Genomic DNA, 8,904 nt, shown 5'->3' with positions numbered 1-8,904 from the left:
TGGCCGTATGAGGTGGTCGTGTGTGGCACGTAGCCGTGTGACAGCCTGTATCCCAGGTCGCGTGCACCCAAAATGACCCCTAATACAAGCAATTCAATATCCATTTCTTGGTCACCAAACCAAACCTTTTCCAATCACTTTCACTTGGTTAAAACACATTCAAACATACCTAAAACATGCCAAAATCATTCATCTTATATGCCTAAACAATATGCCATCACTTGGCACCACAATTCAAACATTGAAACATAATCCATTCAAGTGCAACTACTTAGCATTTCATACTTCTTCAACTATCAAATTTACCTCATTTACTATGACCAAAATTATCAACCAAGATTTATCAAATTACCTAAACATTTTTACCAATTCAACCATTCCATTCACATTCAATCTTACCATATTTCAGACACATCCAATAAGCATATACCAAACAACTAAAGACATACATATATGGACATATACAAGCTAAATCTATACACATATATGCTTAAACTAAGGTTACATCATTATAGCAAAAGAACTTATATGCTCTTAGAACATGCCACTTATAAACTAAATAAAAAATAATCACATCTTACACCAAATCATTGAACAAATAGTGTGATCTCCAAAAGTAATCTAATTGACAGATCAAATCCAACAATCTACAAAGAAGAAAAATCAAAACGAGGTAAGTTTGCATAAAGCTTAGTAAGTTTGTGATAAACTTAAACTTTGACGTACCAAAAACGATTTAATAAAACATTTTACAAGATAATTTTATGCCCTGGTCATGAGTTCGTTAATTTCCTAGACACATCACAAGTCTCACAAGATTAGTAAGTTTATATATAAAACATGTAACTTTATCATGCCATCAAACATATACCTAAAAACTCATTTGGTGCATAATCAACCATCACATATTTATTTAAAATTTAACACATTCATTCATTAAATCTTATACTTACATTTCTTTTCTATACAACACAACCTTACAAGGTTAATAGGTATTGCAAAGAAACATATAATTCCAACAATAATGGAACATGTAATAATAACATAACAAGTACATATTATATCATCATGTGTTTGATAAACATAGCTTCCCATTCCAAGTATTTATATCAACATTTTCCAATTCACAGGTCTTGACCATATAACATTTTATATATGTGCATATTCGTTTAAACTTTTACTACCTGTTGAACCAAATGAAATAACATCGGATACTCGGGAACTGCTCACACAATTTGTGACTGTAACATGTAATAGTATATGCTCACATGAGCTGTGAAATGGGCCTGCTCACACAAGCTATAGGCCGAGATATTAAGCTACACGATGCTGCTGAGAATCCACAACAAATACAGGACCTCAACCATCGGTAGGACATCCAAGACCAGCACCCGAAACTGTAAATAACCTCCTAATGACATGTCATTTGTATCCTAAGTACTCACATGGTTCAAATGTGACACATTTCATATCCTAATCATTTAACTTCATTTCCATTATACCATTTCAAACTCACATCCATGTATTTCACATTTTCCAAACACAATACTCAACTTAAATATCATCATAACTTAGTCCAACTCATCACATATCAATCTCAAGTAGTTAAATTGAATAAAAACATAAATATATATATATTAAGTCACAAAAATAACAAATAATTAATTTAATCAATTTACAAACTTACCTAATTAAAAATAGTTACAAACACAACACCGACAATTTCTCCTTTAACTTAACTTTCCCACAATTAATGTCAGGTTAGCTCGTTTCTTGATTTAAATATAATAAATTTATTCAATTAACCAATTAAAATATTATAAAATATTAAAATTCATATATTTGACCTTTAATCATCATTTTACACTTTTACTCAAAACTTTTACCTTTTATGCAATTTAGTCCCTAAATCCGAAACACACAAATTAATCACATTTAATGAAAAACTATGCTAGCCAATTTTCCTAAGGGTCCATTACAGCCCCTATTTCTTATCATTTCACACTATTTTCATTGAATTTTACTATTTAAACAATTTAATCCCTAAACATTGAAATTACTAAAAATCACTTAACAAAATACTTATATCTAGCTATAAAACTCAAGAATCCATCAATTAAATTCTCAACACAACTAAAATTCATTAATGGAAAAATCCAAAATCTTTAACAGTTTTAAAAACGGAGATACATGTTAGCTGTACTTACTTGTAACGGTCTCAAAAATATAAAATCTACAAAAAAATGAGTGAAAAACTCACTTACATGCAATGGAAATATCAAAGCTGAAGCTTCCCAATTTCTCCCATGATGGTTCGATGTTAAAATTAAAAGAAGAAGAAGATGACACTAATTCTTTAAGTTTTCTTATTTTTAACTTTACTTATTTTATTTACTTTATATAATATAACATATATAATCTATAAATAAATGTCTTAACCATCCACTAATATGAAAACATGGTATAATTATTTCATAAGTCCTCACACATCCTCTAGTTAAGTTATTTAACCATTAAAATTCAATAGTGATTAGATTTTTCTACTTTTACGATTTAGTCCTTTTTCAATTAATTAACTAATTAAAAATTAAAATTTCCTAACCAAATATTCATATACCTATATAATAACTCAATAAATATTTAATAAAAATATTTACGGGTTTGATTTTTATAAATGAGGTCTCAATACTTCATTTTTCAAAACCAATTGAATTAAGGAATGAACCACTTAACTTAACTATACGATCAATTAATGAAATTTATTAAATAAAAATTTCAATAATATTATAATTGACTTATAAATATTAAATTAATAATATTTACAAGGTCAATCATTAAATTTGTGGTTCCTAAAACCACCATTTTCGACACCACTAAAACTGACTATTACCAAACTGTGCATCAATACTAAAAAAAATATAGTAAATTAATAAAGATAGTTAAACCAAAATTCAGGAATATTGAAAACAAATTTGAAGATTTTCAAAACTTAGATTTACCTATTCCTCCTTGGTTTTGATACCAAACGAGTCCTAAGGATTTGAGGATTGAATGGAAGTGGATGGAAGTAAAATTTTGAAATTTTGAAAACTTAAATTTGAAAATAGGAAATTTTTGAAAGTAAAGAAACCTTTCACAAGAGAACTCTTGAGTTCTATTTTGATTCATATTCTGAGTTGTGGCTTACATTGTTAAATTGGGAGCCTTTTATAGAGGGTTCTTACCTTTTTACAACGTCTTTCTGGGGAATGTGATACCTTACATTATTATTATAAAGATGACACAATTACTATTTTCAAGACTATTATTACAATCGCAAATGAAATTCTCTAAAATACAAAACTTTTTCAAGGAATCTCTATTGTATCTTCTTTTTCTTTTGAGAGAATTTTTATAAAGAAATGTTACTATCCATCTCTGTATTTTCTTTGCAAAGAATCTTTACTATTCATCTTTTTTTTCTTTTTTTTTTTTTTTTGGTAGAGAATTGTTCTTGTTCATCTCTGTCTTTTCTTTGTAGAGAATCACTTCTGTTCATCTCCATTTTTTCTTCGTAGAGGATCTTTACTATTTATCTCCATCTTTTCTTTGTAGGGAATTACTTCTATTCATCTTTGTCTTTTGTCTTCCAAGGAATCTTTGAAGGTTGCAAAACAATTCTTCTTCATCTTTCTATTTTTTACAAAAATTCTTTCTAATATTGGTGATTGATATTGTTGTGGTGTCATTTGCAAGATCCACCATTTTGATTAAAGATGTTGAGGATTTTTCATCTTCTGAGTTGGAATCCATTGAATTGAGTATCTCAGCCATAAATTTTTTGTATTCCTTTTTTTGTCTTGGCTAGAGCCAATAATGTGTTGGAAGTTGATTTTTCTTGAAGAAACTTTGCAATATTTTGGTTGGGGCAACGAATTTGTATACTATCGGGGTTTTGTTAAAAAAATTCATCCAAATACCTAGAATCATATTTTTTATCATTGAATTTGTCCCACCATTTCATTCATTCCTATGTATGGATTTTGTTCACAAGCATAATTGCAATGAACAATCCAAGAAATATACAGTTTTGAAAAGAAATGAATTATTTTGTATATGTGTTTTTGGTCTAGTTCTGGTTGAAATTTGTCAAGGGCCATAAATTTTGGATTTTTGCTAGTAGGATATCAAAAGAAGATTATTTATACCCAATTCCACTATTCTTAAAACCAATTTGGGAATTGAATTGGGTGTCATACTTGAAACATATGAACTAAGAATGTCTCATATGTTAGTTATTGATAAGGAAGGCATTCTATTTGATAGTCCCAACATGTAAAATATGAGTGATGGTTTATTTTGGTGGTAAATTTGGTTGGGAATTTCTTTGGAGAGTTTGGGTTTTCACCCCAATCTCTTGGTCTAATAATTTTATTATTTGGGTTGATGAATGGGTAATGAAGTTAGGGTCTTTTGCATCGGTGTAATGTTTGAACAAATATTGATCCAATTTAAAGTAGTATATTTTCATAATATTGTTGATTTTTTGTGAATCTAATGGCTTCAAATGCCATCATTGAAAAGTTATTTGATAACACTATGTGGAAATTTTTCAGAAAATTCTTCCTTCATAATGAAATTTCTTTCAATACATTTGTTTGTAAAATATTGTGAGAATTTTGGTATAGCATTTTGCGAAGATGCTACTTCTTTTGGAAAAACCTCTTGAAGATATGTTTTTTTTAATTATTTGTGAGAGATTTTGATTTGTGTAAAACGATCTCTCTATTTTTTAAAATCTTGTTTGCTTCAACAATAATTTGTTTGAAAGGAGTTTCCTCTTTGGATTGGGTTATGACTAACACCATTTTTGAGGATTGAGAGAGACTATGTCTATTTTTTAATTTGCGAATTGTATTCATTCAAATTTTTATGTGGATGATGATCCCTAATTTTTTTTCTTGCAGAAAAATTTCATGATCATGATTTGATCGATTTTAAGGATATTTTTGTTTTGGAGGAGAATTTTTCTACTTTTCATTTTCCTTTATCTCTAAGTTTTAGAGACATTTTTGAAGGAATTCTCTGGTGAAAAAATCAGGCAAATAATTAGTTTCTCTTTTGATATATTCAATTTCAAAATCAAATATACTCAAAATTGCTTCTCATCTAGCAAAAATTTATTTTAAGACAATATTTTGAACATCTTTTGTAAAACTTGTTCTGTAGATTTGCAATTAATACATAAAAATTTGATTTAATAAATCACTTTGAAATTTTGTAATTCATAAAACAATTGATAAAATTTCTTTTTTGATTGTACTATAATATTTTGGAGTTGGATTTCGATGTTTAAATGTAAAATGGACTATTTGTTCTTTTCCTCCCTTGGTTTGTTTCAAAATCCCACCATACCCTATATCAAAAGCATATTTTCTACTATTTTGGGGACAATTGGATCAGCTATAAACAATCAAGGAAGTTTTATGATTTGTTTTTTTTTGTTTGGGTAATTATATTGGTGTGAACATTTGTCCATGGCTGTGGATTCTTCTTGAGCCTTTCATACAATGGCTTAAATAATTTGCTAAAACCAGGATAAAAATCTGACATAGTTTAGCCTACCTAAAAATCTTTGTAGTTGAACTTTATTAACGATTTCATTCGGAAAATTGTTGGCAAATTCTATAGATCTTTTTATTGGAGTAATGGTCCACTAGGTAACATAATGACCTAGAAACCTTACTCTGGTTTGAAACAAATTAATCTTGGATTTAGATACTACTAAGCTATTATTTTTTATAACTTTGATAAAAATGGTTAAGTATTTTTTTTAGATTTTCAAAAAACACTAGCTCATCATCAATGTATACTATTGTAAATTGGGAATATAGATAAAAAAATCATTCATAATTCTTTGAAATTCAAATGGAGATTTTTTTTAATCCAAAGAAATTAGATTCCATTCGTATTGCCCAAATGATACAATAAATGTCGTTTTATATCTTTATTCTTTTATTTAGATTTACCAAAATCATGATTTCATGTTAAATTTGGAAAAATATTGACATTGCAAAATTTTTATAATAAATCTTTTTTTATTTGGGATTGGGTATCTGATCCATTTTAAAGCTTGATTTAAAGGTTTGTAATCAATAACTAATCTTGGCGTAGTTCTTTCTAGTTCTAAATTTTTTATCATATAAAATATTGAATAACTCCAAGAAAAGCTACTTTTTCTGATTAATTTTTTATTGAGAAAACCTTGTATTTTTTATACAAAATTCTTCCATTTCTTTGTTCATATGTATCAACCTTTTGTTGGAATTTGTCTTTCATCAAAATCATTTTCATAGGGTAATTACTTAATGTTTTTTTCCTATTCCAAAAGGCATTAGGAATATCATAATATATTGTTGATTCTATTTCTTCTTTAATTTGATTTATGCTTTATTGGATCTTTTTTTGCTAATTATTCAATTAATTTTTTAAAACATATTTCTTCTTTTAGAAAATAACTTTGTCTTTGTTTACGATTATGTTGTAGTTTAGTATTACTTCTCAAAAGTGCTTTTGGAGTCATAAACAATACTAAACAAATAACTTTTGGAGTCAGGTATACTTTTGAACCCAAAAGTACAAAAAAGTTTTTTCTAGCTTCTGCTTTTTTTTTTCAAGATATCTACCCGAGCGAGCCTAGTAACTAATCATTCGCATTCTTTAAGCCCATTATGGGATAGATGTTGGCCACGGGTTTTAAAGTTGCTCTATACCCAGGGCGAGGATTGAACCCTCGACCACTTATAAAGTACTTCTGCTTTTGGCAAAAATGTTTTTAGGAATAAATAACAATTTTAACCCTTACAAAGTATTTTATATAATATTTATATTGGGTTAATAATTACTTTTCTATTGAAATTTATTTTAAATAATATTATATATTTAAATTTTTATTGGTTATATTTTAATATTTAAAATATATTTTATATATTCAAATTAAATTTTATAAATAATTAATATTAATTACTTAAAAATATTTAAAATTTATATTTCATATATTAAATTATTAAAAATAAATTATAATAAATTATTTTTTATACTCTTACTAAAATATCATAATATTAACTAATTTGAACTAATTTATACATTATTTAAATGCATATTTGTTATTTTATAACACCATGTCTAAAATGGTCATTTTACATCTCAAAAGTACTTTTTGACAATAATATTAAACACTTAAATCTTAAACTAATTTTTTTAAAAGTATTTCTCAAAAGTAATGCTAAATTAGCTCTAATTAAATTGTTGATTTTCCCAATTATAGATGGATAGAGACTTAACAAGTTCATATTTCTTATTTTGGGTTTTCCCATAAAACTTTGGTGGAGATTGAATGATTTGTTACCTTATAGGGTTTGGGTAAATATATGAATGAGGTTTCTAATATGACGTATTGGGTAATATCTTTTACCATTAAAAAACATGTTTGATATTTGATACATTTATTATAGATTTCAACATTAGAAATTTTGTAGGTATTATTTTGAGGTTTTACCATTTGCAGTTTTAAGAGATTATGATGATTCTAATGTTTTGTCATAGTATTTTGTTGGAATTATGCATTCTTTAATACAATTTTGACCTACTCATGTGTCGAAAAGGGCTATTATTTCAAATTAAAATTTATTATTTATAATAAGATTTATTTTTGTCAGTTATCTTTGAATGGATACTTCAGTAAGAACCATTGTGTATTATCTTCTGGCTCGAGTTTAGTTTCTGAAAAACTATCTTTTAAGATTTCATGTTCTAAAGTTTACATTTGTTTCTTCATTTCTTATTGTTCATTTTTAAGTTGAGAAAGTTCTAACTTAATTTGTTTTATTTCCGATTGTGTATTAACTTAATTTCTAAAGTTTGCATTTGTTTCTTTATTTCTTATTATTCATTTGTTTTTTATATTTATTAAATATTATATCTTATATATTGTACATTTGTGATTGGCGAGGAATAATTTCTTTTTCATTTTTTGGTTTGCATTTCAATGAGGATTTTAATTTAAGATATATTCTTGTTTAAGTTCCGAGTCTTGAATTTTATCAATAATTTCAATCATGAATCATTGATATTTGATTAACATATTTTTTAGCACCCCAAACCCAGCCCAGGCGTTATGGCCGGATCCGACATGCCACATCGAAGAGTTCAAAACATTTTATATTGTTGATCCAGAAAAACTTACTTAGTGTTTTAAAAGATGATTATAGGTTAAAGTGGATGGAAGCTGTGCACCAGGTAGGAAACCCGAAAAGAGGAGGTGAGTCCATCGGACTGCTTAAGTACCAAGCTCCCTTCAGATTCAATCCTAGACATGCACACCGCCATTGCCACACCTTAACGTCATGTATATTTCTAGGAAACCGATTTGATTAAGTCCTTTTTAGGAAAAGTGATTAATTTTGGAAAATACTTTCATTGTGGAAGCTTTGCTTGTCATCATGGTATTTTGAAATCAATTGTTGTTTTTGAAAACGCGCCTTAAAGCTTTCCAACTTCAACAGTTAAAATAAGTAATACTTATCTTAGTAATACATATTAAAATCATCAAAAATAATTAAGCGGCCTTATTACAGTTAAAAACCTAAAACTTCAAACATAAATAAAAGGATGTCCAGCTCACCAGAAGAAAATCAAACTTTCAGAACGGGTGGCCACTTCGAATTCCCTCACAGCTCCAAGCCCACTATGGTTGGGGATTACCTGCGTGGATGAAAATAAAAAGGGTGAGTTAAGGGAAACTCAGTGTATAAGGAAAACCGATTCAAAGCCCAAGTCAGCTCAAGCCTATTGGGCCTAAGCCTATTCAGGTAACAGTGGTACTAGACCAGAGCCCTTTTCAGATTACAATAAACTGGGCCTTAG

The sequence above is a fragment of the Gossypium hirsutum genome, chromosome A08, assembly GCF_007990345.1.
Source record: "Gossypium hirsutum isolate 1008001.06 chromosome A08, Gossypium_hirsutum_v2.1, whole genome shotgun sequence".
NCBI classification, from domain to species: Eukaryota; Viridiplantae; Streptophyta; class Magnoliopsida; order Malvales; family Malvaceae; genus Gossypium; species Gossypium hirsutum.
Note: the sequence above shows the minus strand (reverse complement) of the source record.